Genomic DNA, 24,585 nt, shown 5'->3' with positions numbered 1-24,585 from the left:
TAAGTAAGCAGAAAATGCAATTGTTTATAGATACTTAAAATATTTTGATAAAAAATCGAATTACATTCATCATAAACTTATTTTCTTAACATTATGTTGATCTAGAAATCATCCCACTCACAAAAGTTTAAACTCAAAGCTTATCAAAGCAGATTCACTTTTGAACGGCAACTTACCGGACAACCTACGATTATGAATGACACAACATACTTTCACTTTCATCGTACGCGCGCCGGTTTACAAATACCGATTACCAGGTACTTTCGTGGCCCAGAGTTCATTTAAATTTAGCTATTTCATATAAAAACATTTATAATATCTATTGTACTTTTTTAAGAAATTCATAAACAAATACATATGTCTATAGTTAATCTAAATAAATAGACCGAACAATAAAATAAAAGACACCAAACAAAATTCTCTAAATACAGCGAGCTAGTTTAATAAAACAAAAGAAAAGAGGAACGCTAACAAAAACAAAACACAATCATCAAAAATAGGTTCGCAGGAAAAATGCTGGGTGTGTAGACGCGACCTTACTACGGCCCGCACATGTGCCGATTGTGCTGACATTACGTAGTGCGCTCCGTACCGCCGCGAAGACGCGCGTCCGTCACGCGAATAAAACAAATAGCGTTCGAATTTCAAAATTTTATTCGAATTGTGTATTTTTATTCGAACTAGAGAGGTGCCTGTTTTTTTATTGAGTGTTCAGTTATTTTTTGCGTATTTAAAAAATTGGTTCTGGAATTGCGTTGCGTTGCGTTGCGTATTTTGGATGTGAATTCCCTAGGGGTCGTTTTCCCTGGGAGAGCATTGCTATAGCAACGAATTTACGTCAAGTTCATGGGCGGCTGGTGCATTTTCGCTCGATAATGAGTAGTTTTGGAGATTGCTGAGTTTTGTTTAGTACCAACTTCGAAAAGAGGTGAGGTTTTAATAAGTTTTTAAGTGAGGGATGAATGTTAAATCGTTATAAAATTAAGAATTGATTTGATTTTATTCGATTGTGTGTATTAACTTGTATTTGATGCTTTGTATTGCGCCACGATATTTTATTTATAAAAATATTTTATACTAATAAAATAGGTGTTTAAATTATTCACAAAACGTTAGAAAAACAGATTTCTCATTAGACTAACATCATTTATTTTTTATGTTAATTTAACGAATTTTCCTTCCGTTTTCCTTAAACAAGCTACCACGTTCCATCCTCCTAAGCCGAGAAATAATGACGCATAAATCAAGTGTATAAGTACGAAAAACCTTGAAAAAATAATCTAGAAATAAAACCCATACTACTATAGAAACTATAGGCAAGCCAACTCCCATACACCATTAGTATTACAATTTCGTAATAACTTAACGCGAACTTACGTCCAGTCCTACTTACATTGCCAATCGATATTCGTCTTTATTGCTATCACAATAGAGTAAATTATGTCTGGCGAAAAAACTGGTTTTAGAAACGCAGCGATTTTTCTTGACGAGGTCTCGTTGCGTAATGAATGAATGTTGACATTGCATGGTTGTTCGGTTATGGGAGTGGGGGGGGGGCTTTGGTATTCACTCACTGTTTGTTCGGTTCATTTGGTACAGTTCGAGATACATAAGTGAGAGTATTAAGGTACTGAGTTAAAGTAAAAAATGTTGGATGACTAAGTAGAATTGACTGCAAAAAAATAGAACCCTTAAAAATATATGCACCTAGATGACCTAGAGGTAGAAATATTTAAGTCAGACGTAATTTTCTTAAATATAGTTGTTTTATGGATAGATTTGTTTATTTAAAAATTTGATAAACTCGAAGGCCACTTTTTTGTGTTTTGTTTGTTGAATTCGATTGTGAGTTGTGAATCATTATCTCGAAAAATTAATAATAACGGCTGATTCCAAATGTTATTAAAATATTTTAGCGAAGAGTGAATTCATCATAACATAGATAATCCTAATTCATAGAATTCGAGTATGATGACAAGCATTATCTATTTAGAATACGAATAAAAATATATTAAAAAATCTTACCTTAGAATTTGAGCCTTAGAATAAAATCTAAACTAATTTTACCTTCCCCTCAAGTCTTTCCTGAAATTCTAAGTTCCTAATAATATTAACAGCCCTCTGGTTGGGCGTCTAGGTAAAGGAATTTATTAAGAAGGCGGAAGGCGGCTCCTTGATGCGTATGTACTAGTACTGTGTCGAGGTTTTTATCTTTGGAGCCCTAACCACCCAAGCCCAAGCCCTAACAACTGGTAGCTTGGACCATGTTCTCGAAATGTTCCCTTTTGTAACATTTTTAAATGTTTTTATTTTTCTATAATCCTCATCATCCAATGCTGGCCTCCTCTCACATAGAGAAGGACTGAGCGAGAATCGCTATGCTTGATCAATAAGGGTTGATGATTTCAGACTTTACAGTCCAGGTTTCCTAGACACATTTCCCTTAAACTTTAATAAGTTATTAGGTAGTGTCCAACATATATTTAGAATAATTTCTGTAATCCCAATATTTTTATTAATATTTTGTTAAAATAATCATACACAATAATTCACTACCATCGACAAATTCATAGTACGGAACTAGTTTGGGATGACCCAAAACACGTGCCACACTACGGGCCTGAATTCAAATTAGATTACCGGGACCCCGTCAAAATGCACGTCGATCACAGCTGTATATTTTTGAATAATTTTCGCGACCTATCGACGATTTTCTCTTTACTTTAGTGGTTTAGGACAGGTGAAGTGGCAGAATTTATAACGGAGTTAATCGTGTGATGTCGACCTTAAAAATTGTTGGGTGAAGACTTGATTGACGATGAGCCGGTTTTAAAAACAGTTAGGTTTCACTAGGTAGATAATGATGATAATGAATAGAGAAAGTAGCTAAGTCTAGGCAGACCTCGTGGCTTTTAAGGGGATGTTTTATACTCTATCGGTAGTGTCTCGTAAGTAACTTGAAGATCAGCCTCACGGTATAAGGAAAACCGTTGTAACATTATGTTCTGTTACGAGTAATATTACCAAAGCTAGTGTAATGTAAAGGAAGGTAGTAAGAATAACATAGTTTTTCATTAGGAATATAACTTAATGTAGCATCTTATACAGGATAAACTTTTGAAATCATAGCAATGGAATCTCTCTCACGAAATACTATAAAATTCTTATGTCTGCCACATACAAATGGTCTTAATATGATGTATGCCACTATCTGGCTTATTACAAAATAGATAAACCTACATTTTACGCACTTATTGTTACAATCTAAACGTATCTAAAGTTCTGTATATATTTCTATTCCTACATATAGCCACACGTGCCAATACCCCTATAATTGAATTAGTGAGGGCAAGAAGATAGAAGAAATACGTAATGAACGGTGATTCATACGGTGTTGGGCACATAATTCGTTTAACTCGGACCTCGTGTGGTAATCAGTCTGACATTTGTCATTGGCGTAGTTTTATATTTTATACAAGGTGTGTCGTTTACAATCACATTAAATCCTACCGCATATACTTTATGATATTCTATGGCGAATTGTAAAAAAATAACCTAATCCAAATTTTTCATTTTTATAATTTACAACATCATGTGTAAAGCAGAGATAAAGTTAAGAATGTTTTGATTAGTTTACAGCTGTCAGTTTTCAAGGGAGAATTTCAGTTGTTTGTAATGACTGACTTTTATATGGTGTTCTAATTTTCGCACATTTTTATTCTATTTGCTTTTTTATTATTTTTCTTTGAGTTAATCGGCATATATTAACTAGGTATATTAACGCATTTCAATTAATGTGATTGTGAACGACACACATAGATGCATAATATATGTATGTCATTTGAATTTGACGTGCATTTGTTTTTGCGTACGTATTTGTAAGCCATTTTAGGTGTGAAGTAATATTCTGAATTCTATTGAAATTGATTGTAAATGCCGACAAATTGCTAATATATGTATTTACCATAATTTTGTGGTATAAGTGAAAATAAATATACCTATGTGATGTGTGTAATATTAATGCATTTATGTACCTCTAAAACGTCAGTACCTAGTTTTTCGTAAATTCGCGATAGACAGAGCAAATTTCACATTTGTCAAGTTAGTGCCGAAGGAAAAATTTTGTGACTTTAAAATTTACATACTTATGTATTTTATAAAAATTGTGAATTACCGATGGCAAGAAGAAACGTCTAATGAACGGTGATTCACACACGGTGTTGGGCACATAATTCGTTAACTTAGGCCTCGTGGTTGAAGCCTCGTGTGCTAATTAGTAAAACTGACATGTGTCAGTGGCGTAGTAACATATTGTATCTACAAACGTACCTACGTAAGTAGTTCTTTACTTCATGTGATGTGCATTCGTTTTGGTGGGGAAAGAAAATATTTGGTTGTCATTGTCAACAATTTATCGTTAAGTTGTCAATATAATATTATAAAGAGGCAAAAGTTTGTGTGCTTGTGAGGTATCTACGGGTAATCTTTTAGTCTGCTGAACAGATTTTTGATAATTATTTTACCGATCAAAAGTCATGTTATCTGAAAGCGTCATAGGCTATATTTTATTTTCATACGGGAAGTAAAGATTCTATATGATTGTTGTAAGTTTGGGTATTTACATTAGAAATTCATATTAAAAGCAACTACTCAACTTAACAATATTATGATTATGAGTCATATAATATCACTCCTTCTTATAGAAGTGAAAACTGGTTATAAAACTGTTTGTATGGTGCACACGAACCATAAGACAAACCATTTGTTTTCCTTTGATATTCTTGGTGATGACGAAATCTCTTCAAATCGTGTCTAACGTATTTGGTAGGTATAGGTACTTTATGGTGAGAAACTCTATGCATAATTAAGGCAGTAGGGAAAACCATTTTATTAAGATTTTTCTTTATGGCAATAATTAGGTACTACATAGCTATATATACCTATATATACGTACACACCTATATGCTGTATGACATTTTTGAATTCCTATTATGATTTTTTTATGGATGCTAGTCTAAATATTTACTGAAAACTGAAACTGTATCAAAAGAAAGTCAACAGTTAACATTTATAGATGAAATATATTATTTTTTGTCTAAACGATTAGGTATTTGATCTTCTAAATCGATTCTATATTTATCTAGTGGTTCCTCTGTAAGTGACATATTTGGAACACTCTAAATATGGAATATGAAACGGGTAAAAGAATATGTATGTCGAATTTACAGAAGGGTTGTGTTTGTATTTTAATACCAAAGAATGCCTTACATAATTCCAAAATCAGATTTGTTAAATAAAAAAAAAATTGAGCATTTAATAATAATAAATAATCTATTTTTTATATTTTTAAAAGTTTTTTTTTAATTTGTATAATTCAATATTTAAAAATGAACAATATGCTGAAAAAAAAATTATAAATAAAAAAAAAAACTTTTTTAGTTCCAAAATTCAAATACGAAATCTATGTACCAAATTATTATTTATCGAACGCCGATTCTAAATTCAAAAATCGAATGCTAAATGTTCTATAACAGGCTTATCAAAATTTCAACCAGCAAATCATTCAACATTTAAATAAAACCTCATTGGAATAAAAAATGAAACGTCACGAAAATAAGGAAAGAAATAAGGTGGAAGAACAAGAAATGGAGTATAAATTAAACGAAGGAATTGATTTGGACAAATGATTCCGTAAATTCAATATGGCTGCTGTTTGGTATGTTAGATACCTCATTATCGGCCTATTTATTGTCTCACAGTTTTGCACACGTTTTTTTCTGATGAAAAGGTGTTCTTCTTTTTGTTTGCGAATCTATTAAATATAATTTTTGAGGCTTAATAATACTTATGTCTGTTCACGGCATTGTCGATAACGGCATGAGGATCTTTCGTTGTGCACGTGTTGGGGCACATTGGGCAGCACAGAAGGTGTCGCATTGCTTGTGGCCCCCAACCGCATAGGTAGGTACGTTGTCGTCAGAAAAATAGGCTAAGAATAAATATGAAAAACATACGCTTGCTTATAGTGGATTGGTGATTAATTTCTAAGTCCAGTTTTCCTCACGTTTTCCCTCATAATTATTTAATAGTCAGTGATGTGTCACATAGATTTAATTACAAAGTCGGTTATGGTTATGACTATAAAAAAGTCACACGGTAATTAGATTTTATATTTTGACTCTGTTAAAGCACATTTGGGTTGAAACATATTAAATCTGAGTGCTTCTGCACGCTTTAAATAGGCTAGTGTAATTAAATTTCCTTTGAGTGTGAGAACATAAAATATGGAAGGACCATTTTGTAAGGTTTCAAAATTTTTATGAATCTATTGCCTACTGTTTTTTCCGTTTCTTAGTAGGGAATATTAACATGTGAAAAAAGTGTGGTAAGTATACTATTATTCATGAATAATTCGTGTTCAATTTATATAACTTAATTGTGTATTAATTCATAAGTACCTACTTTGTTTAGTATAGTTATTAATGACCGCGAGTGACTGATATTTGCTGTTGATAAATAGCTACAGAACAAATGAGATACTCTATCATCACACCGCGGGATGCGGTAGGATACTGAAATTGACCTACGCAATATGATATAAGTATACCCAAACCTATATACCCAGGTACATAGTATGTAGGTATAGTAATTCAAACCCAATCCTAACGGGCTATTGAATATGATACATACAGATCTACATTTCACCATTGTATATTGTCTAATTCGATAGGTTTCAAGCACAACCTTCATGCTGCCTGGAAGTTTACGGAGCTATATTTCAACATTGGATTTAGAGTCATTGAAATTCAAAACATATACTTATCAAAACATACATTCAAAACATACATTGTATCTGAAAGTATTAACCTAGTATAACTTACCCAATTCTGTCAAATTTTACCAATCAAACATTAACCTTTCACTAAAATAGCTGTCAATACAATTATGTATAATCATGTTTGGTATACAAACCAACACGATTGCGGATCAAAGGCATCATTCATCAGCTATATACCAACACCTGCTTTATTCCCTAAATAGCCATAATAACCAGAATAACCAAAGCTTGTCAGTACACGATAATTTATTATATTTAATGAGAATATTAGTCGTTAACGATGATCGCTGACAAGTTTGACGCATGCGTCATCATATCACTGTCATTAATTATTAGGCTATTATTAATCAATAGCAACTAACATACCTGCGTTAATAATCGGTTTGGGCTATGAATTATGCAGTAGGCTTGTAAACATAGCGATTGGCCGCGACAATGCATTTATTAATGAAGTGTGTGCTGATCAAAAGAACGATACTTATGGTAAATTCAATCTGTGTTATGGACTGTACACGTTATATTTAAAACCTACTACTTCCCATAGCCGGGTAAAAAGGTACAGCCAAGACCGCGGGAGTACTTAGCTCGCAGCTTTTTACTAGTCCGTGCTCGTAGAGTAAAATCGGTTCAGAAGTTTCGGAGTTATTAGGGTAGTAGAAGCAAACAAAATAATGTTTCCTTTTTCTAATATTAGTATAGATAACGTTTTCATTCATTATCCTTACTTGAGATAGGAACTTGACATAATATCAAAATCCTGTTTCTGCCTAGTTCCTAAGTATATCAATTGACAGGCAGGTTATTAAAATCAGCCATAAAGGCTTAGTCATCAACCCACTAACGATCCGTCTAACCACAGTTAAAGATTAATAAATCCTTAATAATCAAACAATGAAATAAATAGTAATTCCTAACAAAGATATTAGGTCAAGGAAACGCGAATATAATGTTAACCTATTTGTCCCATTGTATTGGGGTTAACGGTCTGCCGATCAGTGCCGAAGCCTACTTGTACCAGTGAACCAGTCTGGCATGTAAAGTTGAAAACATTGTAATGCGTTGTGGTACCAGTAACAAAGCTATTGGGTTATAAACTATCTGGCTGGTTCTCACGGTTGTTATCGTATCTCGACGCTTATTTCATAAAGACACAAAAAAGATTTAAGTATTCTCAGTCCTTAAGAGGTAAGTGACAATCTGTCTCGGTACCGTATAAACTTATGGGTTCTGATTTCAAGACTTAGTTTTATATAATCATCATCATCATCATCATCTCAGCCATAGGACGTCCACTGCTGAACATAGGCCTCCCCCTTTGATCTCCACAGATACCTGTTGGAAGCGACCTGCATCCAGCGTCTTCCGGCGACCTTTATAATAAGGTAGTCTGTCCACCTCGTTGGTGGACGTCCTACGCTGCGCTGTATAATAATATAATGTATAATATTGCTTCATATTATAAAACTTCAATCGTGGGCATAGTTTACCGCCTAGGTTTCAGTTGCGCGATTTTTGACTGAATTGGATAATGAGCAGGCTATCTAGTTTTCCAGCTCCTACTAGAAGTCTCTGTATATAGGCATAGAGATTCCATAAACACCATTTACCTACTATAATCAGAACGATAATTATTTTTACCAATTAATAGGTAGTCACTTTTGTCCAAGACACTCTAGGGCACTCTAGAACCATAAGTTACTTAGTACCTTACACTATTCAGTACCCTGTGCCATAAGCCACATTTATGAGAACCATCACAGTTCACATAATTAACACGACTTCATTCAATCGTGCATTGTACAGCCTTATAAAGATCCGACTTAAAAACAAAAAGACTAACGCCATGCCCATAATCTCGAGTACTTCAGACGATGCGGATATAAAGTGGCATTTTAATCATAAAATCCAGTTTTTATATAATAATTATTATACTATGTATGTATATAGCTGGACTATTATGTAATTATTGTTGTAAATACTATGCCTGCGTGACTGTTGTTGTGAGCGTGTCATGGCTAAGATGATAATTAACCTGTAATACTGTGACTTATAGTTGTATAAATATTGTATTTTATACGTTTTTTATACATACATACATACAAAGAGAACAAGGACTTTGTACGTGGTACAGTTGACGATAGATTCTCGCCAAGTAATTTGACAGACATCTGCATCGGAAGAAGTACTTACGCGAAACTATATATAGATTTAATTACATAGAGAAGTCCCATGATTTATGTTTCACAAACGTCAAGATAGTTCGCCTACTTGTACCATTAAGTTTACATAATTTACGTTCAAGAAGTGTACTCTTCAATTTGTCCCACATTCTTACAAATAAATTTAAAAACCTTTTCAATAAAAACAATTGAACATCAAAAACAATTTCAAAAATAGAATAAAATCTTAACCCTCATATGCTCACACACAGAACAGTGAATCATCTGCAATGAAAGTACATTAATAAAATAAAATGATGCACATTCTAACCGGCCAAGCAGATGGCCCGACCCCTTGCACCAATAAACGTCGAGCGGGTTAATTTTTCACACCTGCCCAACCGTTTTATTAAGATTGGTAGCAATTATACTGGCGCCATACATTGTTCGAATTACTTGCAAATTGAGTTAAACTCAGACACAAAATAAGTGTTGAGTAAAATTAAGTTTTGTTTATTTAATGTACTCTACTCATTTGAAGCCCGTGTGAGCTTTGTCGCTTGCTTAGTGAGGCAGAGGAGAATTTGTTAGTAGCTGTAACAGGACAGTTCTGGGAAAATTAATTCTTATTTTCTAGCTGAAATACAAATATGTTTTAAAACATGATACTTATTACACACAACTTCTTCTCCTTGAACATAGATATATTGGAATGCGTTGCAGGATTGTTTGAAACAGTTACATGAAGATCTTTAGAAGGAATACGGTGGGTTTTAGCCAGTAAGAGTCTGACATTCCCTCACGCTATACCCACGGCACCCACGGAGGCAGATTTGGTGATTTCCTATCAAAAAGGATAATTTATTGGAATAATAATAAACGTAGCTTGCAATATAGAAACTGCTAATGTTTCGAAGGATATAGTAGTATTTTCGGAACCATTTGACACAGCAATTACCACCTTCACAAGTGAAATTGTCAGTGAGGAAACCACTCTTTTGCTTGAAAGAAAGTGATGCGACGCAGAATCAAATAATCATCTAGTTCTATTATTCTTTATTTATAGTTCACCAGACCCTCGTTGACCCACCTATGAAAAGTTTATGACATTATTGTCTCCAAAGGTCACATAAAACGACACTTGATTGGTCCCAGCGCAATTATTTATGACCTATTCGTTGAAGCTCTATATTAAGGGTCTGAAATGTCAAAAGTATGTGATTTGGGCCAATCAAAGAGTAATAAAAGGTCTTAAACGCCTACGTCAGGTCGTAAAGATCTTACCTTTTATACTTGATGTGTTATATCATCCTTTTAAGGCCGTTCCCAAAATTCGATCCATCTATGGTTTTACTTACTAGAGATAGGAAGTTGACATTACTTGTATGGGGCTATTGTTTATCTCTATTAAGCAAAAGCATAGATAGATAGAATATTGGAACTGCCGTCAGTGAGACTGTAAGGAGACGGTTACGTTCTTTTGCTTTTAGTTCACAGAAACTGGAAAAGGATTTGAATATTTTTCATGTGTACCTAACCCTTTTTCAAAGGTTTTACATATAAGTAGGGTTTTTATACAATCTTTGTATCTTACTAGTTAATTCAGGGATCGAAGAAGGAAAACATTCTAGGTATATTGCTGTCAAACGTTGGTAGGTAAGTGAATTTTTGGATCCCAAAGAAAAGCAAGATAAATGCGTTATCTTAGATACCAATGGCTGATAAAGAGGTGAAGGAAAACATCTTGAGGAAACCTGGACTAAAAAGTCTGAAATCACCAACCCGCATTGAGCAAGCGTGGTTTTTAATGTTCAATCCTTCTCTGTGTGAGAGGAGGCCTGTGCCCAGCAGTGGGACGATTAAAAGGCTGTAAAAGTAACAGAGTAGTAAGTTCTACCTACAGCTGTTATACCAAAACACATATAAAACAAAATACGAATCGTTATAAAATTGAGTTAGGTACCATATAAGCGTGAGGCCCCAATTATTTTTTTCCACCGGAAAACTTCAGTTCTATAATTTTAATCCGAAATTGAAATCTAAATGGAAAAAGTTCACGTGCGGAACTCTCGAAGCGGCTTCGAAATGATTTAATTAATCTTCTCATTGAGTGGTCGTCGTAATTATATTCTAGCAAGTTTTGTACTGCTTTTCTAAAGTTTAGTTCTTATTTATTATTAATAGATAACAGGCCGACTTATCATGGTTTTTCATACAAAGGAAGGTTCGTTAAGTATTATAAAAATTACAAAATTAATCGACTATGTGCTACCGCGGACTTTTACGCCTGACCACTGGAGAAAATCCTACGGCTCTATTCAAAGAAAACCCATTTATAGGATTAACCATCTAGGAAACAATATCGTTTTTTAAGGTAATTTACGCAAAGCTAGAATGTTTTATTTTCTTATGAACAAGCGAAAGAACCTAGGGGTGGTCAGGCGGGATTGTCCCTGCTAGAACATACACATCCTTAAGCATATTTATAAGGAACCATTTTAAGAAAAAATATAGTTTTTCCTTCATGTAAATTCAATATCTTTGCGATGTTATCACGTATCGAAATAGCATCAACCTATATAAACTTAACTTTGTTACTATATGTAGTAAGAATATCCTTTTAGGAAGGACGGGATGAACGTATTATGTGATATTTATAACAGCCGTAAGAGACCTTAGGATCAGCCGATATTGTTACGTCCATACTTTACTTTTCTTCATTGATAAGTGACGCGTTATTTTTAAAACTAAACATCATCTGTAGATAAAAAACTATAAATTAATTGAACCTCAGAATCTGCGTGTGCCAATAATCTGCCTTCCAACAGTCTAACTGCAAGGCACAGACCGCTTCTGACTTCTCTTACATGGAATTTGAATGTAGGAATTCACTGTAGGAAGGCTGACTATGATAAAATACATATTATGTGTTTTGTACAACTTCCTCACACATACAGTTTAGCAACAGTTCAACTATGACAAATACTAGTAGAGCAATATAACACCGGCCGTGTGCGTAATATGTGCGCTAAAATGGACTTAAAGTTTTTGTAACCCGTAAGTAGTTTTGTAAGTTTGATATGAGAATTGAAAGCATGGTATTTTCTTTTGCTATTCGTAATATTAATAGGTACACTTAATCCTGTTCCAAAAATAAATAACGTTCCCTACAAATCACTTTTTAAAAGGAGGTAATCTCTCAATTTTTTTTTTGGGTTTTTGATAAGGTTTTTCCTTAAACGGTATGTATTCTGCCTCCCAACCATTATGTTAGAGATTGTAGCGACTTAGTGGCCTCGCTTTGGAAAACTCATTCCACTTGCCCCCCAAAGTTTTCAATCTTTCCACGAGAAAGTTGTTTAAAGAAGTGCGATTTTGAAAGTCGGCAAAGTTCCCATAGGTAGTACCTAGATAGAAAAGATTAAATTCCTTTTAAATGTGTGCTAAATTGTTGTCTTATTGTTAACAAAGAATTACTTGGTTATTGAATTGTTAAATGTGCAGTTTAAAAAGAAGAATCCTTTTATATTTTATGGGACATTTTCCTTTTGAACACACGTCCTAAAAAATCGCTCGATTAATACACTGTTGTGTTGTCATTACAATTGTTATTAATGTGAAAAGATACTCAGGTATTCATAATAACAAGCTACCTATGCAAAATGACATAACTACATAGTTATTGTTTCAATCTAGAATCTGCAAAATCAACAAAAATTCGAGCAACTGCAGTAAAAATGTATAAAAAAACTAATTTCATTAATTCGCCATGTAGCACTATCACTTTCTCTACTACAAAATACCTACCGATACACACATCTAAATATGGTTGACACACATTATGTAACTACTCACGTAAACAGCGTAAAATACTACTCAATCTAGATCTAGGTAAAATGCACCATATGTCAAGGGTATAAGGTCGGTATTGTAGTTGCACTTTTTTCAAATACCGAAGACTGGTCGACCTTAACGGGTCTTACGTAAGCGCGCGTTCTATGCAAACAGGTTCTGCAACGACGAACGAAGAAGTTTAGATACCTAAAAGTTTTTTTTTTTTCTTGAGGTAGGCTGTATATTATGGGCATTGTAGTACCAACGTATAGTTCATGTACGAATTAAGAAGTCTAAATTAGAATTTTTTGTGATGTTAGCTGAATAAATATTTGTCATTGAGGGCATTAGAATTTTAGTTTGAGATGTGTATCGATCTTACTTCTTTAAAAACATGTTGAAATGATAACTTTTACTTTCAAATACTTACTATTAGAAATTAGTATGTTTACGACATCATTATATTTTGTCCGTATATTTATCAAAATTCAACATCTAATTTCTTTTCTGCTTAAAAACTGTTCATCTGACAAATATTTGCAATTTTTAGAAAGCCTCACCTGCCTCTTTATTTTATTCTACTAAATAGCAATATAATATAACAAATAATGTCTTACATGAACGTGTAAGGCCCTATAATATCGAGATAAGGTAAAGGGTTCAATTTCGTTGTGCCCTAGTCCCAAAGGGATTGTTAACTGAAGACCCTTGCCATTTCGCAATCAACATTATGTTACGGCGAAAACCCGTTTATTAGATTTCTTCAGAAATACTATCGAGTATCAAGTTTGGTGTAGTAGAATTGTATTTTTTTTTATTTTTTATTTATACACAACCTTACATCTACCCTTACAGGACTTGCCTAATGCGGCAGATGGGTTCTTATTAATTTATTCTAGACTAAACTAAAAACACGTACAAAACACATACATAACAAATTAATACAATACAAAACACATACATAACAAATCAACACATACAAACTTAACTAGATTCGTAGCTTACCCTATAAGCGACTACAGTGAAGTCATTCAGCGAGCGTTTTATTCTGCTTATATTATTTCACGGAAGGTCACGGTATTAGAACAGTGCTCATATCATTAAAAAAAGATAGTTGAAAAGCTAAACATAATTTTCATCATTACCTATTTTTAATTGAGTAAAGCTTATGGCACATTATAGCAGCACCGCAACAGCACGGCTGCAGCACGGCGTCGCCTCGAATTAAGACTACGGCGAGCGGACAGCGCGCCAACCACGCGCTGCCCGCTCGCCGTCGGCGCGCCGGCCGCGCGCCGGCCGCGAGGTGTAAGCTTGCTGTCACAGCAAACTCAATATTATTTTAAGACGATTATGATTGATTTTATGATTGAACACGACGTAATGACGTTGTTTCGCTGCCCGCTCGCCGTCGGCGCGCCGGCCGCGCGCCGGCCGCGAGGTGTAAGCTTGCTGTCACAGCAAACTCAATATTATTTTAAGACGATTATGATTGATTTTATGATTGAACACGACGTAATGACGTTGTTTCGCTGCCGGCTCGGAGTCGGCGCGCAATTAGCACGCCGTTGGCGCGCTGTACGCATGAGGTCAGCACGCGGGCGGCGAGTCGAGTTGTGTGGAAGCGGCAAGCACGCTGACTGCTCGCCGTTGGCTTTTTCATATTGCCATTACGAAATATATTATAATGTACACGATTTAATGCTCTAAATTGAATGACAACTTAAATGCTGGTGTGGAGCCGTGCTGTTGCGGTGCTGCTATAATGTGCCACAAGCTTAAAGCATCTTTTGAACAGATACTTTTCTCGTCTTCATGAACAAAAACTTAGACCAGATCTGCAGTTCCCTCCCAGTAAAGCATCTTTCATTACCTCACATCCATTAGCAGCTTAACGAAATACTTCTCTGGACTTTAGTAATAACCAGAAGAAACTACGAGTACCATATTTGTTATTTCAGAAAAACTTTTCTAAAGATTCGATTTACAAATGCTTGGCGACTTTAACAAAGCCAGCCGAAATTGGAATGAAACAATAAACGCGAACTTCATAAGGGGAGAGAAAAGAGAAAAAAAAGTTAAAAAAATAAACGAATGCCGAAGAAAAGTTGGAATTGTTCGCTCTTGAATAAATTCCTGTAATGTGTGGAGTTGAAAACCGTGAGAGCTTGCCTTTAAATTTATGTTTATTTCGAACTTTTGTTATTGTTTTGTTTAAGGCTATTATTTCCCAGGTTTCTGCGGTTGAAATGGTAATGGATTGCAGTTGTTAATTCTTGAAATTCTGAAACTTTTACCATGCGGACAAATTGTAGAAAAATGTACCTATATTTCAGTCCAACCACTTAATTTTGTTTCTATACAATGATTATGGTTCCTAACAGGTCTTAAATTTGATCATTAACAAAAGATTTCAGTAAACCTTCCTACAGTAAATTTTATGCGAATTATTGCGCGAAGCATCAACATTATTTGACGTGAACTGTACCTACTTACTACACGAGTATGAGTATTGAACGAAAACCTACACCACCCCGGAAATATGTAGATTTTGACGAAAACAACAACAGCTTATCTACCTATATAATACAACAGTAACTAATTAATATTCAAAACATTATGAAATAGTGGTAAACCAAGAGTAAGCAGTAATTGTGTTAGGAGGAAACTGTGATGTGTCACGTTGGGACTATGAGTCAGCTAATTGGTTATGTGGTTGACAGTACGTATGTTGCTGTCATAGACCGTGTTACATTTATTGAATAAGTATCTTGGTCTTATATTGGTTTTTCTAACTTTTATGAGCATTAACCCGTTGTGTGTCGGAGCGTAGATTTTTTTTATTTATTTATTTATTCGACTTACACGGCTTTAGCAGCCAATTACATAAATCGTAAACTTAAATTTAAAATGAAAAAAAAAAGAACTAAAAAATACAGTTAACTAAAGTATAAAATAATATTAAAAAATAAAATAAAATGAAAATAAAGTAAAAAAAAAAAACACGTTAGTAACGAATAATAAAATTAGAAATTGTTTTCACAAAACTTTAGGCATACTCTCATTATATGGACAAATTTATCTTCAAATATATCGCAGTCCGGGTTGGCTTCAACGAATTTGTTGATCGTATTCAACACGCGCGGTATGGGAGCCGTAGCGCGGGCTGCGGTTCGACACGGAGGCACGTCTAACAGACGATGCCTTCTGCTGCGGAGATAATTATTCGGCGTGTATAGTCGAATCAGCTCATTAAGGATATCAGGTGCATCTGTCAAACCTTTACAAATTTTGAGCATAGTTCCTATCTGGTCACACTCCCGTCTTACCGCCAACATGTTATACCCCAAACATCCCAAAAGGAACTCGGTAGGGTAAAGGTAAGGATAGTATCCGAATGTTTTCCTGTAGAGAAACCGCAAAAATGCTTTTTGCACTTTTTCTAAAAGAAGTACATACTTGGCTTCATGCGGATTCCATACAGAAGAACTGGCTTCTAATTTAGTTCGTACTAGTGCACTGTACAGAAGCTTTATGACGTTTTTATTATTAAATTCACGGGCAATGCGGAGTACAAACCCTAACCTTTTAAAGGATTCCTTGGCAACCGTTGAAATATGGTCATGGAAAGTTAGCTTCTGGTCAAATGTGACACCCAAGTCTTTCATGTTATTCGATCTTATTATCTTAGTACCATTTATTGTATAGTCAAAATAAATTGGATGTCGCATTCGACCAAAAGTCACTACACAGCATTTAGACAAATTGAATTCCATTTTATTCTGGACTGCCCACTCGTGTATGGCATTTATATCGCTTTGCATGGCTTCACAATCCGAAAGAGAGTCAACCGCACCGTAAAGCTTAAGATCGTCCGCGTAAAGGAGACTTTCTGCGAATTTTAGGACAGATGGTAAGTCATTGACCATGAGTAGGAAAAGAAGAGGCCCAAGTATTGATCCTTGACTTACACCGGAACGCGTATGGTAGGGGTGGGAATCGTAGACACCAAGCCTTACAAATTGCTGACGGTCCCGGAGATAGTCGGCTAGAAGTCGGAGTAGATTAGGACAGAACCCAATGGCACTAAGTTTTAAAAGCAAGATGTCATTATTGACTCTATCGAAGGCTTTACGAAAGTCAAAATAAAGCACGTCTACCTGGCGTTTTCTGTCAAGATGTTTTGATATATACTCAGTAATTGATATATACTCAAGACACAATTGATTTTCTATTACTTTATAATCAGCGACATAAAAGCAGTTAAACAACTATATATAGTTTCCGCCAGTGGTTTCAGTGACGTCTAGTAGGAATAGATTCCCGCACTTGGATAAAAAATGGCCTATCATTGGCCAGGCTCTAGACTCCATAACTTATTGTAACTCTATCTCATTTAATTTAAATAGGTTCAATAGTTTTGCGAGAAAGCGACAGAAATACAGATTAACTTCCGTATAGGTATTGCTTATAACCATTTTCGTTCGTCAAGTGATCAAATGTAAATTCGACAAAGATATTTCCATCTTAACTAGAAGGGACGTATCTCTGTGCAATATAATTTAAATGTACATACGTCCTCCTTGCATCTGACCATAGGTGTATGAACAGCACCGTACTCATTAGCAAGCTGTAGCTCTAATTGTTTCATGTTGCTATATCCAGACCAGACTACATCGTGTGTAGTTTGTAAACCTGAAACTGGCAGTCGAAGTTTAACGCGTTATATTCTCTGCGCATATCCTGGGCTGAATAAAAACGATGATAGCTCACGCAACGGTAGAAATTTCTTACTTTACCCACTTACTAATTTACTAGAAAATAATTAAATTTTTTTTTGGTCGTTTTTTAATGCAAACCGGGTGTTATGCTAATAATATATGATTTGCTATCGCACATGCTTTCAAGACCATTTCTTGCAGTATGTCTATAGTTTTTAGTCTATGGTTTAATACTTGGTGCTGGTCTTACCTCTCCTAAGAAGGAATTATTCAACCAATTCGGACACTACTAAATAACGTCAACAGACAAATAACTATTCATCGGCTTACTAAGATAAATTAAGTGAAACCTTGCAGAATCTCATTTATCATATCTCCTTGGCCTTGGTGACCCCTAAATACTAAGACCCCAGATAAATATTAGGATATCTATAGGTACTTTATATGTATAAAGTAGATAAATCTCTAGAAGTTCTGGATCGCTTCCAAAAAAATATTCCGCTGACCAAAAAAAAAATGTTTCCTGCAATAATATGGCATAGAATGGAATGGGTAGAAGCCACTCGTAAAAGTATAGTTTATATTTCCAATAATGGAAAAAAAATATTGCCATTACAAACGGAAGGTATAAATATTGGTGCTAGTCGGCAGTCCATTAATGGAAGAAAAACATGTTATGTATCGGCTAGGTGTTTGTCATCTACAATATACCCAGTAATTCACTTATATTGTGAGTCAGCCCAGTTATCTCTGACGTACTAGCTCAAGGATATGATTAATGGCCTCCGTAGACACGTAACGATCTATTAGGGATGAGGAAACTTGTCGAAATGAGGTGGGAACTATCATCAGGTTTATGTTATACCTATTTACCAACTATAGAGGTAGAATACATGGTGGCCTCTTTTTATACAAGGACGGTACAATCATTTAAGGAAAATTTTCACAAACAAATGACAATCTGAAATTACCAGTTTGAAGCAGACTTGCTTACCAATTAACGCCCTTTCCCAATGTTCTATCTGTATTGTTTTGCTTACGAAGGGTCCGTTCAGACAGACCGGCTTGAAGAGGAGAGCAAATTCTTAACACGTTGAAAATCAGGTATTTAGTATTTGAAGTAAGGTTTATTTTTGCATGTGCACTGTTTTTGTCAGTAAGAATGCTCGAAGGCGCCCGGTGTGAAATAATAAGAGGAGCCGACCAGCTCCGATCGCGTACTTTTTCTCGGTCTTGCAGACGTTTAGCTCCGATTGCATCTCACGCAGCCGATCGGAGCCGATCGCAGCCAATTGCGGTCTGTGTGAAAAAAAAATTCGCGCCGATGCTCTCCGAGCCGGTCTGTCTGAACGGACCCTAGATATAGGACTGAAATGACTTGTATGGGGTTAATGTCAAAATTCTATTACTTCTAAGCAAATCAACACATGGATAGAATATTGGTAAGCAAGTCTGCTTCAAACTGGTAATTCAGATTGTCATTTGTTTGTTAACATTTTCCTACGGAGATTTCCTTTTTCAGTAGTGAGTAATGTTTCAAAGAATGTCTTGTTAGTGTTAACTTTAAGGAATTGTTGTAAAATGTTAGAATGTGCTTATTTGCAGAGGAACTGTAAACTTATGACGTTATCATGATTATTTATTGCATAGTTGGAACTTTTGGTCTTTCTGAAACCAGGTAAAGAAAAATTCAAAGTCAAATCATTTATTTCATTTAGGCTTTCACAAGCACTTATGAACGTCAAAAAATATAAATAAAGTTGATTCTAGTTGTATTAATAAGTATAATAAATATTATAACAACCGTGTTTTGTCTTTTTAGTTTCATTTCATTATTCTGTACCTATATATTCTTATTATACAAACAAACACATTAGTACATACTAGCAGTATTGCAATTTAAATTGCGAACGTCCCATACATTTTTTACGACACAAACCTACAGAAAAACTCTAAGCTTCGTCGGGCTATCCACATGACAATGAAAAATTCAGCCTTAAGTATTGCCGGGCACAAATAAAACAACGGACGTTTTTTAGGGTTCCGTAGTAAAAAGACCTCAATTTTGGCATGTCCGTCAATCTGACATCTGTCAGTTGGAAAGCGTACAATCTGCAGTTTTCAATCAATTCGTATGAAACAGTTTACAAGTTTGATGTAAACTCCGCTGGCGGGAAGTGAAATGCAATTGGAATAGTTTTGGATTGACGCTCGTGTGAACGGCATAACTTGAATATCATTTACGCTACTTAGGAATAATAACCACCGTTCTAGATGTATTAGTGTTATTAAAGATTTATTTCCCATTACACTTAAGAATAATTCATAAACTCACATCTACATACGCGACAATTTATGAACCTAACGATCGAATCTTTACCGTAACGACGACCCTCTGTAGAATACCCTTGACAAAAATATTGATGAAAGTTTACTTCTATTATCAGTGTTTTATCAATAATATGGCTGTATAAACAAAAAATCTATATCCTGGGAATTGGCTCGCTCAAACATTACGCCTAATTGTTTTGTTCGTCCACATACGTTATTTGATTTGTCAATACCCTTTTATGTTTGCGCAGCAGTATTGAAGCCAATTACATTTTGTTCACATTCATTATTTAACAGACTGTTCTGTTGTGCTAGTATTAATTTGCGAGGCTTTTGTAAATTTTTGTATTGGCTTCATTTTGGAATACTTTTTGGATTGGCAGGCACGTATTGATGACCGTCAGGGTCACCCATTGTAATTTCTATGGATCCTGGATTTGAAGGTTAACTTTAAAATAATGATTTCGATTTCCGATCGTCCAATTTTGTCCACACTTCATAGGCTGCTAAATCTGGCTTCGGAATTATTCGGATCTCATTACCCCTGTTTGGAAAACGAAGTCTCGAGCAGAAGGCTCCAGTTTGTGGGGTTTCGTCAGTATAAATAAATAATAAATAAATAATGTCGGGACACCTTTTCACACACGGTTGGTTAGCCCCATGGTAAGTTATTAATTAACTTGTGTTATGGGTGCTAACACAACTGATTAACTACATATAGCTACATATATACATATTTATAAATACATATTGTAACACCCAGACCACGACCAACAAGCATGCTCATCACACAAATGTCGATCGAACCGGGAATCGAACCCGGGACCTCAGATTCGGCAGTCCGGCTTGGTGACCTTTGCGCCACAGAGGTCGTCAAAGTAGTATGACTCATTCCCTTCAAATTAACATTCAATAGAAGGGGTAATTTGATGATCTACTTGCCAAAAAAATCTGCAATCTCTATCTAAACCCTAATTAATACTAAATAGAATTTATGCTACTAAATACCACCCAGTTTAATAGATATACATTGATAAACCAACAGTTTGTCACCGTTTAACCTTTGGCACTTAGAAGCTGTTAATATTGAAGGTACGTGAGTACGTTCCTATTAGTCATGCTGTGTATTCACGCGAATGGAAATTTAACGCCATGTAAATGAGTTCGACTGTGTAGTTATTGGCTTAAATGAAAACTTTGTATAGCGCCTTTAAAATTGCTAAAAGTTTAGTTGAAAATCGCCTTTTCATTTTAAAAAGACTGTCTGGAAAATCATTTACTTTCGGTTCCTCTATTTTGTTACCTTATAATTAGAACAATGGGAAGATACCCCATAAAAATAAACAGAGAGTAAGCAAAAATGTCATTACTGGGCCAACATTGTTGACCTACTACAAAATAAATCTCCCCATAAAGTAATCTTTAAATAACTTGACGATGCGATATGATCTAATATTATCAAAGATGTGAGCGATAAAAATATTGATAGGTCATAAAGCCTTTAGGCCAGAGGGACGCTCATTAGTCTAGCAATCTAAATTGAGATGGTTTAACCTTTGCCCCTACCGTTACTGCGACCCCTATAAATTGACCCTAATTCTAAACGGCCAGTTAAAATTAAGCCGTATAATATTGATGTGTGATATTGTAGAAATTATTGCTACCTACCTGTTATAATTTCTGTAAAATTTTGAAATAAATTGATCGTTTCAAAAGATTAGGCGAATTTCCACTTGATAGAGCTGCTCAATTTAGTGTAAATTTTGCGAAGGACCGAAAATTCTGCCTTGGGGAAACCTTCATTTTTTAATATGATTTTTAATGTTCAATGTTATTTTCGGTTCTATCCAATTGAATTCTGATTCACAAAAAATTTAACTTTTTGCATAGATACCGTAGGTACTACTATTTTTAGTAAACTTCCACCGACATTTGATCAAACAATCGAAACGGATGCTAACACTAAAAGCATTTTTTTCGGAATTTCAGCGTTATCGGCAATAGCTGGTAGTAGGTTACTTAGTTGCCGCAATACAACAGAAAAATATTATGATATGAACATTCGATTTCTGATCTTTCATAAAAAGAGTTTGTGCTTTCAAACAATCCTGGGGAAAACTTACTAGCTGATTTTATATTTTGTAGTTTACGTCTAAACTTTAAGAGAATAAATGCATCGCCTTTAAAAATAACAAAAGTTGAATAAAAGTACAGTTACTCATAGTGCTTTGAAGAACTCGAGCATTCTCATTTTAGAGAATGAATGTCTTATTTTAATTGAGACATCTTAATTAAGTGTTCTTCTAGAAACTGTAAGGAAAGGAGACTCATTTATGGCAATAACTTTACACCACATCTAAGTTAAAAGTTCGAGCAAATAAAAAGATCGAAAAAAAAAGGTAATATATGTTAATTAGAATAACACTACCTATTATCTTGTAATAAATGCAATACATGTTAGATAATGATAAAAAGAATAGAATTGAAGCAGTAATTTAAACAGCAATTTCAGATTATTACAAGTCATTCAAGAACAAGTTATAAGGTGTAGGAAAAAAACTAAATGTTATGCAATGAACCGGTCATGCACTCGTTGTAATGCAATCAGACTAAAGATAAATACCAATACAGACCATAATATTTATGCAATAAAATATTTCTGGGTAACTTTTTAAAATTGTCCTCACATAGATAGGACAAAAACTAATATTGTAACAGATACTAAAGATCGCTAAGCACACATCAAAGTAAACATAGTAAACACAGATCCTAATGCTAACAAACTAATAAGCAAAAACAAGTTTAACAAGCATTCTGAACCCCTGCAGTGTTTAGACGAACATGACAAAACAACCAGTCGTGTGCTACCGAGCGTTGCACTTAACTTTGACACGGTGAACCTAGCCTCGTTAAACCCAAGCATGAATATAACAAAACGATTCTCCCATCAAAAACATCTCCCTTTAATGACAAAGTTAAGCATTTACTTGTCTTCCCTAATTACCATCTTATAAATCATTTTTATCGCACTCCTCAAGCCATTACACCAAAATTTGTTGGTCTTTCCAAATTCCTAATTTGTGACTCTAAAGAAATTGTTTTAGGTACTTCTAACAAAAGCCATGTTAATTAGGCATTATTTTCTAACATATTTTCGTGCTTTATTTTCCTATTAAAGTGATGGATGGCTATAATTTGGTGAACTCGAGGTCTTCTCGGCGTTGGAAATGAAATAATCATACCTGTAATATCGGTAGTTTGTTTCCCAGCTAGCGGAGTAAGAGGTTATGCTCGTAAACGTCCTGGCAGCAAGCCACAGCTTAATACATTACTGCGATTTTAGAACCTCAGATATTTTTCTAAAAAGAAGGAAAATCTGGAACGCTTCACAGAGGTTCGTAGTGCATTTTGGATTATGCTATCTGCTGAATTTTTGATTACCTAATGTTACTGCTTTGCCAGATTCATTTGCGTTTCATTTCCTTTACGCTTCTTTCTGTACTCAATATGTAAATAGTTGAAAGCCTTGTACTGACCTCTCGCTTACATTAAAATCTCATTGTGGCAGCGAAAAATTTCCACAATAGAACTACTCTGAATAATTTTAACATCCAGATAGCAATCCGGCAATAGTGCATTCTGAAATTGTTTTTATATATATGTATATATTTTTTTTAAAATAAAACTGATACTACTTAAGATCGTGTATGTACATAAAGCTTTCTTCCGTCAGAATAAAGCGACCTTACTTAAGTCCAATCTTTAAACTGAGTATACGCAGCTTAACGCGCCTACACGATCCTCTTTTGGGCCATAAGGGGAGAACCCAACATCCCAAAAGGCTGAACTAGCTCTAATACTCGTAAATTACCTCCACGTCGTCACTCCTGGTAATTTTGGTCGGGGGAAAATGCGGCCTTTCAGTTCCAACCGTAGATAATAACGAGTGTACATAGAAATGTTTTGTGAATAGAAACTTCTTCGTTACCGGCCGTACATTTTCTGGCCACCTTGAAGTTATGTGCTCCTAGTACTTCTATTACGTTAGTTGGTTTCTTTTCTTCTTATTTTTCTCTGTTCGTTATGAAATAATTATAATTAAAATCTCTACAACTTTGATGGCATTTAGAAGGGTCTGTACCAAAATTCTTGGACTTGGTATTTATGAATTTCCGAGTAAGGTTTATTAAGAGATTGTCAATTGATTCCAGGAAGTCGATGAAGTAAATTGTGTTATATTTTGATTAGGATCGGGAAAATGCTTAATTTTCATACTTCAAACGAAACAAATTTTTGGAACGTGTAAAGAATTTCTTCTTCCTTTTCGAAACAAGTCCTCTGAATAAAATAAGGATCTACTATAATATACTTGTAGGATTATAACATAAAATATGATTATGTACTTTACTAAAAATAGAAGTGGCAATCTAAAAGACACAATGTAAGTCTCGTAAAGTAGGTACACCGTCTCGCAGCTTAAGCAATAACTTCATAATCTTATGCTTACTACTGTCACACTCTTGAGAAGGATAAACTTTATAGCTCTGTACTTAGTTACTTTGAATGGGATTTATGCCTTCTTGCGAAAACTAAGACATTGGCAGATTTAAGGTCCTCCGTAGTTGCTATGAATAGTGTAAGAAAGGGTAAAAACTTTTCTAGGTTTTGAAACAAGCCATTCTCTTCATGCTCGATACCAAAG

General features: G+C 34.7%; 1 protein-coding gene across 2 annotated transcripts in view; it reads left to right on the top strand.

The window, feature by feature from the left end:
* Positions 1 to 618: 618 nt before the first annotated feature.
* LOC124634301 (chaoptin) overlaps positions 619 to 24,585 on the top strand; it is an 84,641-nt gene continuing 60,674 nt past the window's right edge. The window contains exon 1 of one of the 2 annotated variants that reach the window (XM_047169831.1): positions 619 to 928. The gene's annotated coding sequence lies outside the window, so the exon portion shown is untranslated. The remainder of the gene's footprint in view (positions 929 to 24,585) is intronic. The other variant, XM_047169830.1, reaches the window with a different exon arrangement.

The sequence above is a fragment of the Helicoverpa zea genome, chromosome 11, assembly GCF_022581195.2.
Source record: "Helicoverpa zea isolate HzStark_Cry1AcR chromosome 11, ilHelZeax1.1, whole genome shotgun sequence".
Classification (NCBI taxonomy): domain Eukaryota; kingdom Metazoa; phylum Arthropoda; class Insecta; order Lepidoptera; family Noctuidae; genus Helicoverpa; species Helicoverpa zea.
Note: the sequence above shows the minus strand (reverse complement) of the source record. Positions and strands in the feature narration are given on the sequence as shown.